The following is a 23,164-nucleotide window of genomic DNA, read 5'->3' on the forward strand; positions in this document are numbered from 1 at the left end:
GGAAAATTGCTTTTTTTCACTCGATCTGTCCAACTTATCACCTTATCGCCTCTAAAATGTAAATAAAACACTATAAAGAGTTTATATATTGTGTCATTACATACCCCTTTGAATGTTTGTGTCGAATTTGAATCAGGTTTTTAGGGTGGTGCTAAAGTGATCTTAGTAAACAGCGGCTTTGAGAATTATGATCACATGCAATGATGATGAAAAAAATGACAAGGGATTTCTTGTTTTTAAAGGATGATAGAAGTGCTACACCTGGTGGAGAGAGATTGTAAGACAGAAATAGTTGCTTTATGCTTGCTGTGAGTTACGACATGACATGTCAAGATGTAACGGAGGGACCGTTTTTTCAACTTTTCTCCAATACTATAGAGCCATTACCATACCATGTAGATCAACGCTTGAATAGAAACCCAGTTCACACCCCCGATTTTGACGTCAACACAGTCCCATTAGTTTTCTTTGTAGCCTCTTTTGAATGTTGCGGTTGCGCACATTTGTACGGAATGGGGTGAGTTTATGTTCGGTGGTAAAAAAAAAGGTTCATGGTGTTTGAGCCTGTTGTCGGGACCGGACTGCGGCATATTTTGCAAAGGATGGTTTTCTGGTCTGCGACCGAAGTAGCCCCTCTTTTAGGTATGAACTCCGTGTCTTCGTGCTCTGTGTAACTTTCACTCTCCTCCATGTTTGTTTGTGTTGCAAATTTCCTTCCACGTGGCCACACGACACGTGTGGAAGAATGCAAAGCGTCGTCCAATTGACTAGAAATATTACGGTAAAGAGTGTGATTTGTGACACAACGAAATAAACGATAGAGCAAAATATGAAATGATAGAAAAACGTCTATCATCACACGATATATATCGTCATATCGCCCAGCCCTATGGATTAGTGCTATCCGGGATCCTTGGGACGTCCCTACCCCGAAACCCTTAACTAACCATAACCATTTAAAATGGGGCAAGGATGTCCCAATGCTTCCGGGTTGCAAGGACCTATTTATCATGTTGCAAAATATAACATCGTCCCTGGGTGGGCTCGAACCACCAACCTTTAGATTAACAGTCTAACGCGCTAGCCGATTGCGCCACAGAGACGTTTCCACCATGGTTATGTGACCATTGTTAAGAATGTCACAGTCCCCGTGCCAGACCACTTCATTCCGTTCTGTTCGACTTGGGGTGCTTTTCAATTCTAAGTGACACTCTTTGCAGCTCGGCAGCACCCATAGTAGGCTGAGCTAATGAGAGATCAGTGTCAATATCCTGAGACTAAATGAAATACAAATCACCCCTTACCGGTGCTCTCGAAACTCTAACAAAATTTTGAGTCACCCAATTTCAGACGATGCAGATTTTTAGCATGTTTCATTCTAAGAGGTTTCACCGTCTCTGTGGCGCAATCGGCTAGCGCGTTAGACTGTTAATCTAAAGGTTGGTGGTTCGAGCCCACCCAGGGACGATTTCCTTTAGTTTTCTCCTTGAATGTGTGGTTCCGACAAAATACAACGAAGTTAACTGACAACATGCTGGAGATTCATCAACCCTTTTGCAAACCTCTTTCCATAAACACATATACTGGTACTTTACTGCCATAACAGAATTAGTGCTGTTCCATCTACCATAATCTCAGCCCAGAACAGAGAGAGCCGGGAGACTAAAGTCTGCCATAACTCCTGTGAAAAGTACTCTCAATTATACTTTCATTTTTAGTAAAATACATTTTACACAAATTTCAAGAACACTACCTTTCCGCTGCTGTCCCTACAAAAAAAAGATTTGCGCCCAACGTGGGGCTCGAACCCACGACCCTGAGATTAAGAGTCTCATGCTCTACCGACTGAGCTAGCCGGGCACTGAGAATCACAGCCATTCTCAGAGGTTAAAACGTATCGCCACATCAGTGACTCCAATTTCAATAATAAAAGAACAACATGGATGGAGCCTGGCCACAAAGAAGAGAGAGCTAGTTGGGACAAATGACAGGACACCATAACACGGGATCCCAGCACAAAAGATTGGTGGCACGGAATCAGTGGCTGGAGCGGAATCAGTGGAACGGTATCAAACACATGGTTTCTACGTGTTTGATGCCATTCCATTGGCTCCTCCCATGGTAGCCTCCACTGGATCCCAGTTTCAAACTCTACCCTCAAACACAGAGGCACCCACAAAGTGATGATTCTCCATAAACCCCCTTAAAACCCCTTTTGTACGGGATGTACTTCAAATTTAAAGTATGCAAAAGTATGTAACAACAAATGTATAAACTCTAGAACCGAGGACGAATTACATGTTGTTGTTTTTTTCTGTGCACACATCTCTTTTGCAAGCTTTCCTGTTCAACAGAGGTAAGGTGGTGATTTGCATAATTTTACTACCTAATATGATTGGTTATATGATTCTGACAAACATGGAGAGAAAAGACTATCGCCCGAACAGGGACTTGAACCCTGGACCCTCAGATTAAAAGTCTGATGCTCTACCGACTGAGCTATCCGGGCTCTTACAAGCGTAATTGCCATTATATATGAAATCCAAAGGTTGAAACTCTCAGAAATTATAACGGACACAAATACTGGAACTGTCTGCTCCTTACAGCACTTTGATGAGCGGGACAGGAGTCAATGTTGACACTGATGTGTGGGACAGGACAGGAGTCAATGTTGAGGGGAGTAGCCTGCCACCTGGTGGTGTAGTCTTGACTGGTCAATTGTTTTGTGGGATACTTGTGAATAAGGGAAAGCTGTTGACGATAGATTAACCGGTAAACACTATATCGATATCAGACTTTTATTATGATTGCTAAATACTGTTCGATTTAAACACTTGCACCCAAATCCCACCTTCCCCAAAATACTTGTAAACATTGAACTATAAATTGTACCTTCCTTGTATGTGGGTGGCTTGGGGTTAAACGCCCCGCTCCTGTAATTCTCACACAAACCACTTTATGTCTCCCAAAAGTGTTCGACCTTTACCTTGGATGCCACTCTAGTCTTGCTCAACTAAAAATGCCATCTGTCTCATCTCAACTTTTATGAAGTTACTCAAACAAAACGGGTTTGAGGTTGCATTGATCAAATATTGTGTCATTTAGGAAAAGTGATATACCTTTTTACATATACCAGTAAGGGAGCCTAAATATAACTAATCCACTTGATTAGAACTAATCTATTTTATTCGTTTTTATTTTCTTTTAAGTCAGTATGTTTGGGACAAAATGCCCCAAGACAATCAATGCAAGTTAATGGTACCTACTGTATATATTAGCATTTAACAAATCATTTCCAAAACATCTGTAAGTAACTTCTTTGAGTTACCCAATCAATTTGAGATATTTTAGGATTACTTGGACAGGAAGGGTGGAAATAGAAATACATCAAAGTACATCAAAACCTCATCATAAAACAGGTTTCCATCCAATTTGGTGATAGATTTTCATGTGAATATTCTAAAACACACATAAAAACAATATGAGCATTTTCCCACCAGAGATGTGTTTCCATGATATTGACTTGTTGCAGATTAAAGGTTCTGCGTGATGACATAGTGCACATAAAGTACATGATATTGATTTGTTGCAGATTAAAGGTTCTGCGTGATGACATAGTGCACATAAAATACATGATATTGACTTGTTGCAGATTAAAGGTTCTGCGTGATGACTTAGTGCACATAAAATACCTTTTGCTGTTAAATTGCCATGTAACAAATAACAAACACAAGTTAAATGGGCTTCCATTGCATTTTCACTCACGGTACTGCTGAATTATATAACTCATCATCAAGCTTTGATTATTTGAATCATATACGGACTACATCAGGGATGGGCAGCTCCAGTCCTTTTGGGGCACTGTGAAGTCCATGGAGAATAAGAGCACCTCCTCCCAGCTGCCCACTGCACTGAGGCAAGGAAACACTGTTACCACCGATAAATCTACGATAATTGATCATTTCAATAAGCATTTTTCTACGGCTTGCCATGCTTTTCCCCTAGCTACCCCTACCCCGGCCAACAGCTCTGCACCCCCCGCACACCCCACAGAAACTTGCCCAAGTCCCCCCCCCCACTTCTCCTTCACCCAAATCCAGACAGCTGATGTTCTGAACGAGCTGCAAAATCTGGATCCCTACAAATCAGATGGGCTAGACAATCTGGACCCTCTCTTTCTAAATTTATCCTCAGAAATTGTTGCAACCCCTATTACTAGCCTGTTAAACGTCTCTGTCACGCCCTGACCCTAGAGAGACGTTTTATTTCTCTATTTGGTTAGGCCAGGGTGTAATGTGGGGTGGGCATTCTATGTTATATTTTCTATGTTTTTGTAATTCTTTGTTTTGTCTCTGATTGGGAACCATACTTAGGCAGCCCTTTTTCCCACCTGTCTTTGTGGGTAGTTAACTTTGTTCATGGCACATAGCCCTTAAGCATCATGGTTGTGTTTGTATTGGTTATTGTTTTTGTCGGCGTCATCCTAATAAAAAGGAATATGTACGCTCACCACGCTGCACTTTGGTCTACTTCTTTCAACGGCCGTGACAGTCTCTTTCGTATCATCTGAAATCCCCAAAGATTGGAAAGCTGCCGCGGTCATCCCCCTCTTCAAAGGGGGAGACACTCTAGACCCAAACTGTTATAGACCTACAGTTGAAGTCGGAAGTTGACATACTTAGGTTGGAATCATTAAAACTAGTTTTTCAACGACTCCACACATTTCTTGTTAAAAAACTATAGGTTTGGTAAGTCAGTTAGGACATGTACTTTGTGCAAGACACAAGTAATATTTCCAAAAATTGTTTATAGACAGATTATTTCACTTATAATTCTCTGTATCACAATTGCAGTGGATCAGAAGTTGACATACACTAAATTGACTGTGCCTTTAAACAGCTTGGAAAATTACAGAAAATTATGTCATGGCTTTAGAAGCTTCTGCTAGACTAATTGACATAATTTGAGTCAATTGGATGTATTTCAATGTATTTCAAGGCCTACCTTCAAACTCAGTGCCTCTTTGCTTGACATCATGGGAAAATCAAAAGAAATCAGCCAAGACCTCTGGAAATAAATTGTAGCTAGCTGTATTTGCTAGGGATGGGGGAAAGTGTGATTCCACTATCGGTCCCCAAGGACTGAAGTTTCCCATCCCTGGCTTATATGATTACATGATGATATTAATATTATGGACAAAAGAGCAAGATTATTTTTATTTGTCAAAATATAAAAAGATCTCAACTTGTCAAGCCTATTTTATTTTGTCAACATTTGGAAAGTTAACTGAAAAGTGTTGTTTCAATCAGGCCTGTCATTACATTTATGTACTTTACTAGCATAAAAAGGTTGGATGGAAACCTGGTTATTGTGAGGATATTAATAGTGAGATGTGTAATGCCATTTTGTTTTCCGATATTTGATTAATTTAATTAAAATATGATACATAGACTTTAGCTTTTAAGAATCAATTACAAAAAAAATGCCACAATAAAACATATACATTTGAACACATTCATCTTCGGGGGGCATTTTGCCACATAGAGAGGGGTGTCCCCCCCCCCCCCCCCAAAAAACAAAACCTGCCATATACTTATGCTAAAATGTTTATTCTATTCTACTGAGCCATTTACTTTATGTTCGTATTCTTATTTTTATTATTTATTACAAGTAAGCATTTCATTGGACGGTGTATACCATGTGTATCCCATACATACAAAACTTGAATTACATAAATAAATACATTTTTATTGATGATTTCCAACTGTACAAAATGGCAATTTACAGCAAAATCTATAAAAACAAACACTGATAGGCTATATGTGTCAGCTCAGGCATTCTACTACCTAGTTGTTAAACTTCTTCCACTGGGTCCCAGGAGAACCTTTACATTATTCAGATCCATTCCTCCACGTCTGCCTTCTATTTTCATCCAGGGTCTGATTCAGATTGGACTCTCTGGCTGGCCACTCAATTACATGAATATATCAATCAATGAAGCGAGCAGCGCTGCAGACCTTTGCCATCTAGAAATTAATACCCAGCTGTAGAGTCTCTGACTGTATCTATTGGAAGCATCTGTTATCTTTAGCCTGGTCCCAGATCTGTTAGTGCTGCATGGTCGACCATATGGGGGCTGGTTATACATATACAGATCTGGGACCAGGCTAGTCTACTTGTGAGTCCAGAGTCGGTGTGAACCACAAAAACAAACAGCTGTAAATCACCATGCATCTCAACCTCAACTCTCTGATGGTGGCACAAGCCCTGGTTAAAATAAAGTCATACAAATATGAAATGATCAAAACCAATATACTGATAAATGACATGCTTTGGATTCATCAAAAGTCATTAAAGTGCATTCTCTTTTTCCCCCAGACAGTTGGGCAGAAATAAACATGCAGTTGGCCTGATGCTGACTAATCTGTCCAGTTGTTAGCGTTGATTGAAGATTCATTGCTGCATAGTTATGAGAAGGTTGTGCTTAAAGGGGCAATCTGCAGTTACTACTTCCATTTTTGGACTTACATCCATTTTGGATATAAACCCATTGATTCTTGGAGAGAAAAACGTATAAATAGTATAAAGAGTCTGAAGTTTCACGTTCCAACCAGCCTGGTAAGTTTGCTTTGACACAAAATCAATAACTATGATGTGTTTCTTGTATATCCCTATATATTAACCATCTACACCTCGATGATATACTAGGAATAGTCCAGCGTCCTGATTTGATTCATACCAGTATGTCTATGTGTCTATATGCACGCGGTGTATATCGGTTTAGTGCCTGCTTCATGTCTATGAGATCTTTGTACAACACCATCACCAAATCTACCACCCAAACCCAAAAGGATTCATTGTGCCAGTGCATTCATACTTTGTTGGAAGTCCGCTCTCCTGTCTTGTCACACGCACGCACACACACACAAACACTTTTTCTCTGTAAGTACAATAAATATAAGCAACACAAAGAGAAAAAACAAAGAATTTAAAAAAAGACAAACTTGTCATTACTAAATGTTATCTTTAAAAAGGTACATTAATGGCAATTTACACCCACACATGATTTGCAAACGAATGCAAGAAGAAAAAGTCATCTCTGGATAGAAGTTGCCCTTAGGCACAGATCTCTGATCCACACATCCTAACCTTAACCATTACGGCGACAAACTATAAAGCTGACCTTAGATTAGTGTCTAGAAGGCAACTATAAAAGCAGATAAATATGTTCCATGCTGCCAGTTATGATGAAGTCATCAACCACCACCACTTGATTGGCTGAAGTGTCATCCACAGAGGGTGTCAAGAAAAAGTCCTGGTCATCTTCACACTGTTACTCGATTGTTTTTCTCTAGCCCAGAGTGAATAACATGGCATGCTGCTATCCCACAGGTCTGTCGATCTGGGGTCAAAGGTGAAGCCATGGACGAAAGTTCACAGATGAGCAGGAAGTTCTTCTCTGGTAGGATGAGGATGTGTGTAATGTGTTTGTGAAGGGGGGGGTCTCTCTGGTCAGTTACGTCACCTGAGGAGAGAGGAAAACAATGATTTGGAACCCCATACACTGACACAGGGCCTGCGTGTGTGTGATTTTGTAAACACCTTGTGTATGTTGGGAGGCATGTCGTCCTCTGAGCCCTCCTCAGGTACAGCGTCGGGGTGTCGGCCTCCATGTCCCTCCTCTGCCCAACCCCCCATGGGCACACGCTCCGACCTCACCACTCTGCCCCCCGGGCCGACAGTCTGGAGGAGTGACACACACACACACACACACACACACACACACACACACACACACACACACACACACACACACACACACACACACACACACACACAGAGTGATATCAGTATGATCCATATCAGTCATCTTCAATATAATTACATATTAGGGAATGAGAGTATCATTTTTCATGGTTGTCATGGTTACCCGTGTTCCCCCCGTAGCGACGCTGGCTGTTGCTCTGGAGTGGTGCCACTTCCTGTCCCGGGGTGGTACCCCGGTCAGGGTTAGGGCCCGAGTTAGAGCTGGGGATAGGGCCGGAGGTAGAGATAGGGAAGGTGTGTGAGCGGGGGATGGGCTTTCAGGGGTTAGTGTTTTCTCCCCCTGAACCCCCCTCCTCGGTGACGCTGTCACTACTGTCGTCACTGTCCTGCCTGTGTCACTGTCCTGCCTGCCAGGTGTGCCGGGACAACTCCCCTCCAAACTGCTGCTTATGGAGCTACATAGAGGGAGGAGGAGGGGGAGAGGGGAAGTGGGAGAGAGAGGGGAGGTGGAGAGACGCATTTACTTTGATGCTCTTTATAGCAAAATGTTTAAAACCATCCATCCAGACACAGACAGACCTCATGTATATAGAGTGCGTGGATGCTCATCTCCGTGGAGGCATATTCTGATAGGACGAAACTTGTCAGTTGACCTTCCCACACACTACTGCCTGAACTAGCAGTTCGAGCATCAGTACTGGGGGGGGGGGGGAAAGAGTTTGTTGATTGACGGTTAGTTGATAGATTGCTTGATTAGTTGTGGGAGGAATGTGGGCTTTACCTTGATCCCGCCATTGGCTCCGCTTGCAGAAGAGGCGTGTCCAGGCCGACCTATGGGTGGAGCTACAGCTGCCCCTCATGCTGCTGACTGAGAGGGAGCGCAAGGCTGACGCCCCGTCGCTAACACCCACCGGCCCGTGATTGGTCAAGGAGCCGTCCCGCCCCAGATGAAGAGAGGCCAATGAGGGGGGACCTGCCAGGAAGTTAGCTATCAGACTCCTTGGCTGAGAGGGCGAGCGACACACACACAAAGAGAGACAGAGAATTCGATTTTGACCTTTAATATCAGTGTAATCAAAAAACTCAGAAATGTATACAATGTTAAACTTGAGATCAAAATTGAAGTGTCAATGTATGTATTGGCATGTCTGTCCGTCTCCCTACCTCTGACCCATTTAGTGAGGTGAGAGTGTGTCTGCCTCCCTACCTCTGACCCATTCAGTGAGATGAGAGTGTGTCCGTCTCCCTACCTCTGACCCATTCAGTGAGATGAGAGTGTGTCCGTCTCCCTACCTCTGACCCATTCAGTGAGATGAGAGTGTGTCCGTCTCCCTACCTCTGACCCATTCAGTGAGATGAGAGTGTGTCCGTCTCCCTACCTCTGACCCAGACAGTGAGATGAGAGTGTGTCTGTCTCCCTACCTCTGACCCAGACAGTGAGGTGAGAGTGAGTGTGTCTGTCTCCCTACCTCTGACCCGGACAGTGAGATGAGAGTGTGTCTGTCTCCCTACCTCTGACCCATTCAGTGAGATGAGAGTGTGTCCGTCTCCCTACCTCTGACCCATTCAGTGAGATGAGAGTGTGTCCGTCTCCCTACCTCTGACCCATTCAGTGAGATGAGAGTGTGTCCGTCTCCCTACCTCTGACCCAGACAGTGAGATGAGAGTGTGTCTGTCTCCCTACCTCTGACCCAGACAGTGAGGTGAGAGTGAGTGTGTCTGTCTCCCTACCTCTGACCCGGACAGTGAGGTGAGAGTGTGTCTGTCTCCCTACCTCTGACCCATTCAGTGAGATGAGAGTGTGTCCGTCTCCCTACCTCTGACCCATTCAGTGAGATGAGAGTGTGTCTGTCTCCCTACCTCTGACCCATTCAGTGAGGTGAGAGTGTGTCTGTCTCCCTACCTCTGACCCAGACAGTGAGGTGAGAGTGAGTGTGTCTGTCTCCCTACCTCTGACCCAGACAGTGAGGTGAGAGTGAGTGTGTCTGTCTCCCTACCTCTGACCCAGACAGTGAGGTGAGAGTGAGTGTGTCTGTCTCCCTACCTCTGACCCAGACAGTGAGGTGAGAGTGAGTGTGTCTGTCTCCCTACCTCTGACCCATTCAGTGAGGTGAGAGTGTGTCCGTCTCCCTACCTCTGACTCATTCAGTGAGGTGAGAGTGTGTCCGTCTCCCTACCTCTGACCCATTCAGTGAGGTGAGAGTGTGTCTGTCTCCCTACCTCTGACAGTGAGGTGAGAGTGAGTGTGTTTGTCTCCCTACCTCTGACCCATTCAGTGAGGTGAGAGTGTGTCTGTCTCCCTACCTCTGACCCATTCAGTGAGGTGAGAGTGAGTGTGTCTGTCTCCCTACCTCTGACCCATTCAGTGAGGTGAGAGTGTGTCTGTCTCCCTACCTCTGACCCAGACAGTGAGGTGAGAGTGAGTGTGTTTGTCTCCCTACCTCTGACCCAGACAGTGAGGTGAGAGTGAGTGTGTTTGTCTCCCTACCTCTGACCCAGACAGTGAGGTGAGAGTGAGTGTGTTTGTCTCCCTACCTCTGACCCAGACAGTGAGGTGAGAGTGAGTGTGTCTGTCTCCCTACCTCTGACCCATTCAGTGAGGTGAGAGTGAGTGTGTCTGTCTCCCTACCTCTGACCCATTCAGTGAGGTGAGAGTGTGTCCGTCTCCCTACCTCTGACCCAGACAGTGAGGTGAGAGTGAGTGTGTCTGTCTCCCTACCTCTGACCCATTCAGTGAGGTGAGAGTGAGTGTGTCTGTCTCCCTACCTCTGACCCATTCAGTGAGGTGAGAGTGTGTCCGTCTCCCTACCTCTGACCCGGACAGTGAGGTGAAAGTGTGTCTGTCTCCCTACCTCTGACCCGGACAGTGAGGTGAGAGTGTGTCCGTCTCCCTACCTCTGACCCGGACAGTGAGGTGAAAGTGTGTCTGTCTCCCTACCTCTGACCCGGACAGTGAGGTGAGAGTGTGTCCGTCTCCCTACCTCTGACCCGGACAGTGAGGTGAAAGTGTGTCTGTCTCCCTACCTCTGACCCGGACAGTGAGGTGAAAGTGTGTCTGTCTCCCTACCTCTGACCCGGACAGTGAGGTGAAAGTGTGTCTGTCTCCCTACCTCTGACCCGGACAGTGAGGTGAAAGTGTGTCTGTCTCCCTACCTCTGACAGTGAGGTGAGAGTGTGTCCGTCTCCCTACCTCTGACAGTGAGGTGAGAGTGTGTCTGTCTCCTGTAGTCTCTCTCTGTACTCTATCCTTCAGCTGGCTGATGAAGTGAGTTGTCTCGGTGGGGGGCTGCCACTGGGGGTTGGTGATGGCAAAATGCATCAGGGACAGCTCAGTCTTCCCATCCTTCGCCTGTTGGTAAATAGATGCCTCTGTCTTTCCCTCAGACATCCACTGGAGGGAGGAAGAGGAAGTAAGAGAAAGGAGAAAAGGAAGGAGTTAGGGAGGGGAAAGAGAGTCACTATTTATGCATTGCTCATCTGTGTGTGTGTGTGTGTGTGTGTGTGTGTGTGTGTGTGTGTGTGTGTGTGTGTGTGTGTGTGTGTGTGTGTGTGTGTGTGTGTGTGTGTGTGTGTGTGTGTGTGTGAGAGAGAGAGAGAGAGAGACTCACCGCGGGGTGTCCGTGCTGTCTGATGTCCATCTGAGCGAAGGAGCAGGTGTCTCCCACCCCTACCACCTCCACAGTGAAGTTCCTGAAGAAGTCAATGATCTCCAGAGACTTCCTCCTCAGACTGAAGATCAGGATGAAGGGAGTCACCAGGGGGCTGGTCAGCTCCTCTAGGATAAACACCTGGACAGGCAGAGGAAAGGTTAAAACACCTGAATGCTGATCTAGGATCAGGTCACCCCCCCCCCCCGTGCATATAATCGTCTTCATTGCGACCTTAAAAATGGAACACTGATCCTAGACCAGCACTTCTAATCGGAGATGTTTTGTGAATACAGGCTCTGGCCAGGTAGAGAGGAATATGCTATGTGCTTCAGAAATGACTCATAAGTTCCTGCTTTATAAAAAGAGTGGAAAAGGTTATGACTATAGTGCTACTCACAGCCTTGTACTGGAAGAGCTGTGAGAACTGGTCTCGTGTCTCGTAGCGATGGGCGTTGCCCTGCCAGTGGTCTGGCATGTAGTGGATGTGAGCCAGGATCAACCTGAGCAGCTGCTCTGGACAGTAGACCAGGTGTTTGTCAGGGATAAAACACCTGATGAGAGAGGGAGAATGTACCAAACCCTTCAAAATGACTTAGCACACAGACAGACAGACACACACACACACACACACCTGCAGACAGTGATACACACTCCCAGCAGGGTGATGGACTACAGGACGTGTTCCACGGCGAGGACGTCTTCGTCGTAGATGGTCAGAGCAATGAGGACAGCCAATAGGGAGCCAGCAAAAAACGCCACGTTCTTAGCCACCACAGTCAGCAACGAGGACAGGAAGCAGTTCATATACCTAGAGGACGCCTGGAGGTGGGACACACGCACGGAAGTGAAGAACGTCTGGCATTTAGACACCACTGATAGCAACAGACAAGAATCAGTTCATCAATATCACAATAATTACCTTACACACCTTCTGTGTGTGTGTGTGTGTGTGTGTGTGTGTGTGTGTGTGTGTGTGTGTGTGTGTGTGTGTGTGTGTGTGTGTGTGTGTGTGTGTGTGTGTGTGTGTGTGTGTGTGTGTGTGTGTGTGTGTGTGTGTGTGTGTGTGTGTGTGTGTGTGTGTATCAGTCCTACTTTGTAGCCCTTGCTGAGCCGTGACATCAGTTCATGGTCCAGCTCATTGAAGTGGCGAAGGTAACATCGACCTTTCCGAGACCAACACCTCGCTCCCAAACTACCTGGCTCACGCTTTATCACCTACACACACACATACACACACACACACACACACACACACACACACACACAATAAATGAGCTTTACAGCATCTGCTACACCTCCATAACAGAGCACAGCGGTGTGTGTGTGTCCCTACCTCTGTATAGCTGAAGAAGGCATACAGTATTTGCCAGACCAGTACGACAGGACAGAGTAAGAGGTTGGCGATGCCGATCCACAGTATACGTGATGCCAGTTTGTCTGCCAGCTCCAACCTGTTACCACCTCTCTTATACTGCGGCTTCAAACTCCACTCACTCTCAAACAGAGAGCCTGGGAAGTGGGGGTGAGAGAGAGAGAGACACAGAGAGAGAGAGAGAGACAGAGAGAGGAAGAGAGACAGAGAGAGAGGTGAAAAGTGTACCAAACAAAGTGTACCGAGCACAAACTCCAAAACACACACACCAACCTGGCCCCCAGAAGAGGATGAGTTCAAAATTGTACTTGAGGCCGCGGGTGTAAAACACACTCTCCCCGAGCAGTGGCAGGCGGAAACGCACAGGAAGGAGGGACTTATTTACCATGGCAACCTGGAGGAAGAAGAAAGGGGTTTAGGTGGTGTTGTTTTTGATTGACAGGTGGTTCAGTAGTAGGGGTACAAGTGAGGAATGGTAAAGAAGATGTACTCTGACACGAGCACAAACACACGTGAGTGCACACAGACACACACACACACACGCACACAGACACACACACGCACACAGACACACAGACGCACACAGACACACACACACACACGCACACAGACACACACACACACAGACACACACACAGACGCACACAGACACACGCACACAGACACACACACACGCACACACACACACACACACACAGACGCACACAGACACACACACACACACGCACACAGACACACACACACACACGCACACAGACACACACACACACACGCACACAGACACACACACACACACACACGCACACAGACACACACACACACAGACGCACACAGACACACACACACACACGTACACAGACACACACACACACACACACACGCACACAGACACACACACACACACGCACACAGACACACAGGATGTGAAACGGCTAGCTTAGTTAGCGGTGCGCGCTAAATAGCGTTTGCTCTGCAAGGGCCGCGGCTTTTGTGGAGCGATGGGTAATGATGCTTCGTGGGTGACTGTTGTTGATGTGTGCAGAAGGTCCCTGGTTCTCGCCCGGGTATGGGTGAGGGGACAGTTTAAAATTATATTGTTACACACACACACCATGTAGTTTTTGAAGCGCAGGATACAGTGGTATATGTCCAGTTCTGTGAGTTCTTTCTTGTGGATACAGATCTGATGTTCCTTCTGGATCTCAACGATCCGGGCCTGAACCTCCTGCCATGTGAAGTATGGCAGCTCTGCCTGGAGGGGTGAGGAGAAGGGGGAGGGGAGGAGGAGACAAGGAGGAGGTGAGGGGGAGAGGAGGGGAGGAAGATCAGTAGTTAAACCAGTAGGTTGAAGACACACACACACACACACACACCATGCTCATCTTGAGTGCGTTGGTGTAGAAGGAGCGTATCTCCCAGTAGCAGCAGACATTGTAGATGAACTTGATGAGGCGATGCAGCCAGAACACTCCAGATATCATCAATACAAACATCACTGTCACGTTGTCACGGATACTGGCGGGAAAACAACAAGCAGGTTGTCACAGATACCGGGGGGGAAACAAAAAGCGGTAAGGACATTTTCCGGCATTCCTTAGTAACTTGAGTGCAAAAGATGTGCTAATAAAGTGTTTATAATGCATTTATAAAACATTTATGAAGTGTTTATAAGCCTTACCTTGCGCTGCAGAAGTCCACAGGCAGGAAGGCGTCAGGCAGAGTGACTTTGTAGGAGTCGGTGTGGTTGACAAACTTGTTAGAGAACAGAATGTCATAGTCCACACAGTTAGTCAAGAAGACTGTGAATCCTACCACAAACAGCAACTGGCTACAGAGGGGGAGAAATGGGGAAAGAGGAGAGAGAGGAAAGTTGAAAACGACCCCACAGGACACAGACATGGACCACATAGAAGACAGACACACACACTGTGTACTTACACCAGCTCAAAGACCTCTCCCAGCAGCATACAAGTGAAGCCATTCTTCTGGTGCAGGTTATAGATGTGTCAGGGGTCAAGGATCAGATGATGACATAAAAGTAGCATCTCCTCCTGGAGAGCTACAGGGAATGCAGGCTTTTATTCCAGCCCTGCTCTTACACACCTGATTCTATTCTTCTCCTGGAAGGTGTTGACCCTCCTGGTCTTAAAATAACCCCCGTAGTTGTAGTAGTGAATGATCCGGGAGTACAGAGACACAGATGGGTAAAAGGATATCCTCTGGAAGAACAGGTCCAGGTTCTCTATGTGGTGCCACGGGGCTGCAGAGAACAGTCAATAACAAAAACAGATTAGTGTGTGTGTGTGTGTGAATCTACTTAAGAACTTTACACTTGTTTCCGTCAGGTACGTGCACCAGTAGGTTCTCCTCTCCTGGTGGAGAGTCGCTGTATGAAGCCTCTAGGCGCTGGTGCTCTGTGTCAAAGTGTGCCGCCATGGTAACCACAGCTTCAGTTACCCCCAGCAATCAAGCCCCTAGCTACTGATTGGACCAGTGGACCACAGAAAGGGTGGAAGAGAGAGAAAGAGAGATCAGTGCCATAAATCCACAGATAGTCTGTATTACAATAACCATGTGTCTTTCTCTTCCCTCATCTGCACTGGATTGAGTAACAGAGGGAACCTCTTTCTGACTTTCACCTATCCAGCTCCTCACATGAAAGTAGATAAAGGAGAGGAGACGAAAAAAAGGAAGCCAAACATGTCAATAAGCCATATCATACCTGTGCTCCACCCATCACTGGAACATGGACATGCTTGAAAGACACGAGACAGACAGACAACTGACAGGTGTGGATATAGGCACACAAAAACTATTCTTTCAGCAAATCATATGCCATAATACCACAAAAGTTCCATGACCGTTTGCCTAGTATAAAACAGCCTACGTTAATCATGTCGGCCAATGTAGACATGTCACTGGCAGAACGCTGCTGACACAATGGACAGTGTTGCGAAATGTGCTCTGCGACTCCAGCGGAATCACAACGAAGGATATTGAGACAGAGAGCGTTTAAACCACATTATAGCCTACAAATATCCTACTGTTTTACGTAGAGCCTATGACTCTGACTCCTATTTACTCATGTGACAATTTGTGAGCGACAAAAACCAAGTCTATACAAGCTTTTTGGCCGACGTGCGCAGCGTGGCTTTAATTTATAAACAATAAGCGTTCCTGGAGCTGCTGGCCTATTGAAAGGCGACAATGACGAGAGACACGCAGCCCCCTCCTATGCTATAATCTACATGTAAGTGTAAATATTGTTGCATCTTGAAATCTTCAGCAAATAGCTTACCTGGAAAATGATTCGGTTACACGTATTTAGGCCTACACACAAGAAAATAGCCCACATCTGTTGACCAAGTATAGATTAGCTCCATTCTAGGATCATTACAGGGGATTACCTCTTACATTTCACCCTACAGAAATAGAACATGGGACATTACAATTCTAAAATCATGAAATTGTAACGATAAACCGATCCCATTGCTTACAATATAGCTGTGATTTAAAAAAATAAATACATGTAATGTTAGCTCGGCAGCCCGGGAAAGTGTACCCTAGGAAGAACCGAAACCGTGAAGATGATTTGGTTCTCAGGATATTGGCAAGATGCTATTGTTGAAGAAAGCTGCATGTTCTTGACAGATCTACAAAATCATCACAAGGATTTAGCTCTATATTTTACTGCACTAGACTATTATTCTGTTGAAAATGTTATCGGGTCGCAGTCTACCTTTGACGCAGGCGGACTGATCGTCAATGAGAATTGCCGAGCCCTTGTTTATAGAGGACGTCTAGACTTTGTTTTCCTGTTTATTTTTGAGTCAGAGGCGAAATTTGGTTTAATTTCTGAAACACATTATGTACACCAATGCCTGTCATGGTTGATGGATACCTGGTTTAGCCAATCAGAAAAGTGTTTTTCCGAAACGGAGAAGAAAACAACCAGTCATAGACACATTCGGACTCCCAAAGAGGCGGACTCCCAAAGCTCCCTCCTTCAGATTTCTTAACACGCCCTTTGAGCTCATACAGGGTTTATAACATGCAGGTTTTGGTCAATGGTCAATTATGATATTCCTACATGTTTTGAATTAAATATAAAGCAATCTCAAATATCGTCATCTAAAACTCAAAAGTATCTAGACTACATATCATTCCTGACGACGAGAAAACGTCAAAGATGAATTGAATGTACAGTGATTTTTAAATAAAGCCTATACGATATCCATGGGCGCGAATGAAAATTAAATTAATGGTGTTTTGCCCCTTAGTGGATATTTATGGTATTACAACAACATTGACACATTCGGGGGTGCTGCTATACTGAAGCTCACCTCTGGGTTGGGCTATAAACCCAACCTATTGCTAAAGTTTGAGTTACATTGGCTGTGCCTTACAGTAATGATGAAGTCGATTAGACTCACAATTACACGTATCTGCTTTTAACCAAGTTGTTTGTTCTCAAAAAATGCCATATAGACATTATAGAGTGTGTGGATGAGAATATTCATAATGTGACTGTGGGCCGCTGGAGTGACAGCTGGCCTTTTGTTCAGTGTGTCTGTGAACTCTAATGGACACCTGTGTGTTGAATATGTAAGAACATTACTTGGCCATCTGTTTTATCCTTTCATTCTTCCCACCCCGCTCTCTGTCTCACCCTCTACCCCCTTTCTCTCGCTGTCTATCGTTGTATGCGTGTGTGCGCAGGCTTGTGTAATCTAATCATTATTGTGAGTAGGGCTATTACATCTGGTGCGATTAGGATTAGGATTCATTTGGGATAATCTGATAAAGTCTGTCCAAGATAATAATAAAAGTGGTATCTAGAACCTAAAAGGATTCTTCAGCTGTCCCTTTTTGGTTTCAGGTAGAAGAACCCTTTTGAGGTCCATGTAGAACCCTTCACATGGAACCCGAAAAGAGTTCTACCTGGAACCAAAAAGGGTTATCTTATAAGGACAGCCAAAGAACCTTTTTTTCTAGGAGTGTACAGTCATGGCCAAAAGTTTTGAGAAGGACACAAATATTAATTTCCACAAAGTTTGCTGCTTCAGTGTTTTTAGATATTTTTGTCAGATGTTACTATGGGAATACTGAAGTATAATTACAAGCATTGCATAAGTGTCAAAGGCTTTTATTGACAATTACATGAAGTTGATGCAAAGAGTCAATAGTTGACCCTTCTTTTTCAAGACCTCTGCAATCCACGCTGGCATGCTGTCAATTAACTTCTGGGCCACATCCTGACTAATGGCAGCCCATTTTTGCATAATCAATGCTTGGAGTTTGTCAGAATTTGTGTGTTTTTGTTTGTCCACCTGCCTCTTGAGGATTGACCACAAATTCTCAATGGGATTAAGGTCTGGGGTGTATCCTGACCATGGACCCAAAATATCGATGTTTTGTTCCCCGAGCCACTTAGTTATCCCTTTTGCCTTATGGCAAGGTGCTCCATCATGCTGGAAAAGGAAAAGGCATTGTTTTCCACCAAACTGTTCCTGGATGGTTGGGAGAGGTTGCTCTCGGAGGATGTGTTGGTACCATTCTTTTTTCATGGCTGTGTTCTTAGGCAAAATTGTGAGTGAGCCCATAATTTGCAAATAAATTCATTAAAAATCCTGCAATGTGATTTTCTGGATTTTTTTTCTAATTTTGTCTGTCACAGTTAAAGTGTACCTATGATAAAAAATGACAGGCCTCTCTCATCTTTTTAATTGGGAGAACTTGCACAATTAGTGGCTGACTAAATACTTTTTTGCTCCACTGTATGCACGGTTACCAGTACCGAGTTGATGTGCAGGGTACGAGGTAATTGAGGTAAATATGTACATATAGGTAGGGGTAAAGTGACTAGACAGGAAAGATAATAAATAGTAACAGCAGTGTATGGTATGAGTCAAAATAGTTAGTGCAAAAAGAGTAAATGAAGATAGTCCAGGTAACTGTGAAACAAACTATTTAGAGTGTTATGACTTGGGGGTAGAAGCAGTTCAGGGTCCTGTTGATTCCAGACTTGGTGTATCGGTACCGCTTGCCGTGCGGTAGCAGAGAACAGTCTATGACTTGGGTGGCTGGAGTGTGACAATTTCGGGCCTTCCTCTGACGCCGCCTGATATAGAGGTCATGGATGGCAGGGAGCTTGGCCCCGGTGATGTACTGGGCCGTAAACACTACCCTCTGTAAGGCCTTGCGGTCAGATGCCAAGCAGTTGCTATACCAAGTGGTGATGTAGCCAGTCAAGATGCTCTCAATGGTGCAGCTGCCCATGCCAAATCTTTTCAGCCTCCTGGGAGGGAAGAGGTATTGTTGTGCCCTCTTCACGACTGTGTTGGTGTGGGCGCATCATGATAATCCATTAGTGATGTGGACACAGAGGAACTTAAAGTGCTCGGTGATCAGCTAATTTGTCTTGCTGACATTGAGGGAGATGTTGTTGTCCTGGAACCACACTGCCAGATCTCGGTGTTGGAGTTGTGTGCAGCCACGCAGTTGTGGGTGAACAGGGAGTACAGGAGGGGACTAAGCACGCACCTGGAGGGGCCCCACTGTTGAGGGTCAGCATGAGGGATTTGTTGTGTACCCGCAACACCTGGGGTTGGCGCATCAGGAAGTCCAGGATTCAGTTGCAGAGGGAGGTGTTTAGTCCCAGGGTCCTTAGTTTAATGATGAGCTTGGAGGGCACAATGGTGTTTAACACTGAGCTGTAGTCAATGAACAGCATTCTTATGTAGGTGTTCCTTTTGTCCAGGTGGGAAAGGGCAGTGTGGAGTGCGAATGAGATTGTGTCATCTGTGGATCTGTTGGGGCAGTATGCGGATTGGAGTGGGTCTAGGGTGTCCGGGAGGATGCTGTTGATGTGAGCCATGACCAGCCTTTCAAAGCACTTCAAGGCTACCGACGTGAGTGCAACGGGGCGGTAATCATTTAGGCAGGTTACCTTCGCTTCCTTGGGCACAGGGACTTTGGTGGTCTGTTTGAAACATGTAGGTATTACAGACTTGGTCACAGAGAGGTTGAAAATGTCAGTGGAGACACTTGACAGTTGGTCCGCGCATGCTTTGAGTACACGTCCTGGTAATCCGTCTGGCCTAGTGGCTTTGTAAATGTTGACCTGTTTAAATGTTTTGTTCACATTGGCTACGGAGAGCATTATCACACAGTCATCCAGAACAGCTGGTGCCCTCGTGCATGCTTCAATGTTGCTTGCCTCGAAGCGAGCATAAAAGGCATTTCGCTCATCTGGTAGGCTCACATCACTGGGCAGCTCGCTTTTGGGTTTCCCTTTATAGTCCGTAATAGTTTTCTAGCCCTGCCACATCCGACGAGCGTCAGAGCCGGTGTAGTAGGATTCAATCTTAATCCTATTTTGACGCTTTGCTTGTTTGATGGTTTGTCTGAGGGCATAGCGAGATTTCTTATAAGAGTCCGGATTAGTCTCCCTTTCCTTGAAAGCGGCAGCTCTAGCCTTTAGCTCGATGCGGATGTTGCCTTTAATTCATGGCTTCTGGTTGGGATATGTATGTACGGTCACTGTGGGTCTTTTGGGGAGGTATGCGAATTGGAGTGGGATAGATATCACCAGCGGTACGCTGCTCCAGTCAGTGAGCAAACTGACGGCAGAGACATTGCCTAAGTTTTCTTATTTATTTAGGACTGGCGGTTGGACGTGGTAAAGGTTGGTGTGTGTGTGGTTCTGTAACAAAAGGAGATGTCAATAGCAGGTTACATAACATGAAAAGATAAACATGCTCCACTCCCCCTCCATAGAAACTTAAATTGGGTCCTGGATCTTCGTATATAATCCAAAGAACAGAAATAGGACAGCACTCTGGTAAATAAACATACATTCTTACACGACATAAAATGTGATAAGGATAAACCTATTAAACCAATACAGCTCAAATATTGAAAATAGAAAAAAAAAACTAATTTTAACTAGGACACACAACTGGAAATAAACTGATTAACGGCTTGACAGGCTTTAAATACAAACTAGAAGTGTGAATGAGCCAATCGGGGCAGTGCTGATAATTAGTGACAGGTGTGTGATTGCATGAGAGTGTCAACAGGTGAAATCAACTTGCCTAGTCAAGTCCATCTCAGCAGTATGCTGCTCCACTCTGGGTGCTTTTGTACAGTCTCACTGTCATTGTTGGTTACAGATGTATGAATGGGCTGTCTTGGCTAACTAAGCTGTGTCAGTGTGCGTGTGTGTGCACGCACGTGGGCATGCGTGGCTGAAGGGGATATAGCTGATTAAATTACCTCTCTGTCTGTAGGGAACCAGGAGGTCGCCACGCCAGATAATTTAGTCAGAAGACATGCTGTCATTGGTGTATGTGCGTGTGTGTGTTGTGGGGGGGGGAGTCCCCTGTGGTGATAGGGGGTATCCAGGATGAAGTAATCTCTCATGGGATTCTTAATTAGATCGCCCCCCCCTTCGCCTACTGTATTCCCTTAAAATCTCTCTCCCCCTTCCCTCCAACTCTGCTTCCCTGCAAGACCAGAGCAGACATTAAAGAACCAGACTGACACACATACTCATGTAGATGCATACTGTACATGCACACACTAAAACATGCATAACAGTATACATACAACTGCAAACACTATACAGTATTCAAGTAGCTTTGTGTCAGAGGGTTTTGAGTAATGTGTTTGTGATAGTAGGGGGGATGGGTTAGTGAGATACATTTTCTGTCCTCTATGTTTGAGTCAGGGGGTAATGAAATAATGAATGGTGGGCAGACGTGGGATGGATGTCAGTGTTGTGTGTGTGTGTGTGTGTGGGGGGGGGGGTCAATTTACTGTTACACATACAACTGTCATATCAAGGATGAAGGGCTGAAGCTTATCCTTTCATGATTATTGTAACTATCTGGGGTTTGTTTCTAGGAGAGAGAGGAAGCTGAGGAGACAATATAAGAACATGTTTTGACTCAAGATCAGAGCAACCAGGACATACAACTTCACTGGAATAAAATAAACAAGCATAATGTTATATTAATCTGTTCTCTGACTGAAGCCCAATTGGCTGATTGCATCTTCGTCATGAAAGAAATTAATAATATTTTAAACGTCGTATTTCTTTCTTTGAATAAGCACAAGCATTGAGCAATAAACAAAATGTGTAACTACTTCCGTCAAGACATATCAAATATTCATTCACATTAAGAGAATATTTACAACTTTCAAAGATTTAAAGTCGCTATATAAGTTGCTTTGGAAATACTTTAATTATATTTTTGTGCCTTTTAGAACACATAAAGCTAGCTGCTTTACACAATTCCATTAGCTTTGTTACGCACAGAAATAGTCAATACTAGCCTATAGCTGATAGAAGTAACAAAATAACCTGAATATGCACTTTAAACCTAGTGAATACGTGAGGGGGAAAAGCTACATCAGGGCACTAACTCTTCAACACCTCACTGTCCTTCTCTCTTCTCTCTTCACTCTCCTGCTCCACCGTGCTGTGCTGCTGCCCCTGCATCTTGTCTGCAGTCCTTCATGTCACACCCTGATATGTTTCACCTGTCTTTGTGATTGCCTCACACCCCCCCCCCCCCCCCCCCACCCTGGTGTCGCCCATCTTCCCCATCATCCCCTGTGTATTTATCTTTGTCTGTGGCCAGTTCGTTTTGTTCGTAAAACCTACCAGAGTTTCCCTGCTCCTGCCTGTTTTCCTGCTCCTTTCTCCGTTGTCCGTGCAAGAGGCTGGTCGCATGCTGCTCCAGCTACGCCAAGACTCCCGTAGTGTGGCAGACTACACAGTGGATTTCCGCACGTCGGCAGCTGAGGGTGCTTGGAACTCAGAAGCGCTGTTCGACACATTCCTACATGGAGTATCGGAGGAAGTTAAAGATGAGCTTGCAGCCTGAGAACTACAGGTGGATCTCGACTCGCTCATCGCCTTGATCATTCGGATCGATGTACGACTACAGGAATGAAGGAAGGACAGGAGAGTTGATTCCACTTCGCCCCCGGGGTATCCCGGAAGTTCCCGACGGCTCCATTGCCAAGAGAATCTGAGGCTACCCGAGTTCCCACGAGAGCCTCCGAAGACTGACGATGCACCTCTTCCCGAGCCCATGCAACTAGGCAGAGCTAGACTGTCTCCTGCTGAAGGGCTATACAGGCTTCACACTAAGAGTTGCCTGTATTGCGGGACTACTGGTAATTTAGTCTCCACCTGTCCACTAAAAGACCAGACTCATCGGAAGGAGCAAGTACTCTGGTGGACCATACAGAGAACCTTTCTTCTCCCCTTACTCGCAATCTTTTTCATGCCATCTTGCTGTGGGGGAACCAGTCAAAATCTCTCCGGGTACTCATCGACTCTGGGGCTGAAGAGAGCTTTATG

General features: G+C 45.3%; 4 non-coding genes and 1 pseudogene across 4 annotated transcripts; 1 reads left to right on the top strand and 4 right to left on the bottom strand.

Annotated features, from left to right (window-relative positions):
- Positions 1 to 1,029: 1,029 nt before the first annotated feature.
- trnan-guu (transfer RNA asparagine (anticodon GUU)) lies at positions 1,030 to 1,103 on the bottom strand. Its single transcript has one exon. It is a non-coding gene; the product is annotated as a tRNA-Asn (tRNA).
- Positions 1,104 to 1,393: 290 nt separating this feature from the next.
- On the top strand, positions 1,394 to 1,467 carry trnan-guu (transfer RNA asparagine (anticodon GUU)). The gene has a single exon. It is a non-coding gene; the product is annotated as a tRNA-Asn (tRNA).
- Positions 1,468 to 1,787: 320 nt separating this feature from the next.
- trnak-cuu (transfer RNA lysine (anticodon CUU)) lies at positions 1,788 to 1,860 on the bottom strand. The gene has a single exon. It is a non-coding gene; the product is annotated as a tRNA-Lys (tRNA).
- Positions 1,861 to 2,436: 576 nt separating this feature from the next.
- Positions 2,437 to 2,509, bottom strand: trnak-uuu (transfer RNA lysine (anticodon UUU)). Its single transcript has one exon. It is a non-coding gene; the product is annotated as a tRNA-Lys (tRNA).
- A 3,223-nt stretch (positions 2,510 to 5,732) lies between these two features.
- LOC135542635 (autophagy-related protein 9A-like) lies at positions 5,733 to 16,656 on the bottom strand (annotated as a pseudogene).
- Positions 16,657 to 23,164: the final 6,508 nt, after the last annotated feature.

This window comes from Oncorhynchus masou, chromosome 6 (assembly GCF_036934945.1).
Source record: "Oncorhynchus masou masou isolate Uvic2021 chromosome 6, UVic_Omas_1.1, whole genome shotgun sequence".
Taxonomy (NCBI): Eukaryota; Metazoa; Chordata; class Actinopteri; order Salmoniformes; family Salmonidae; genus Oncorhynchus; species Oncorhynchus masou.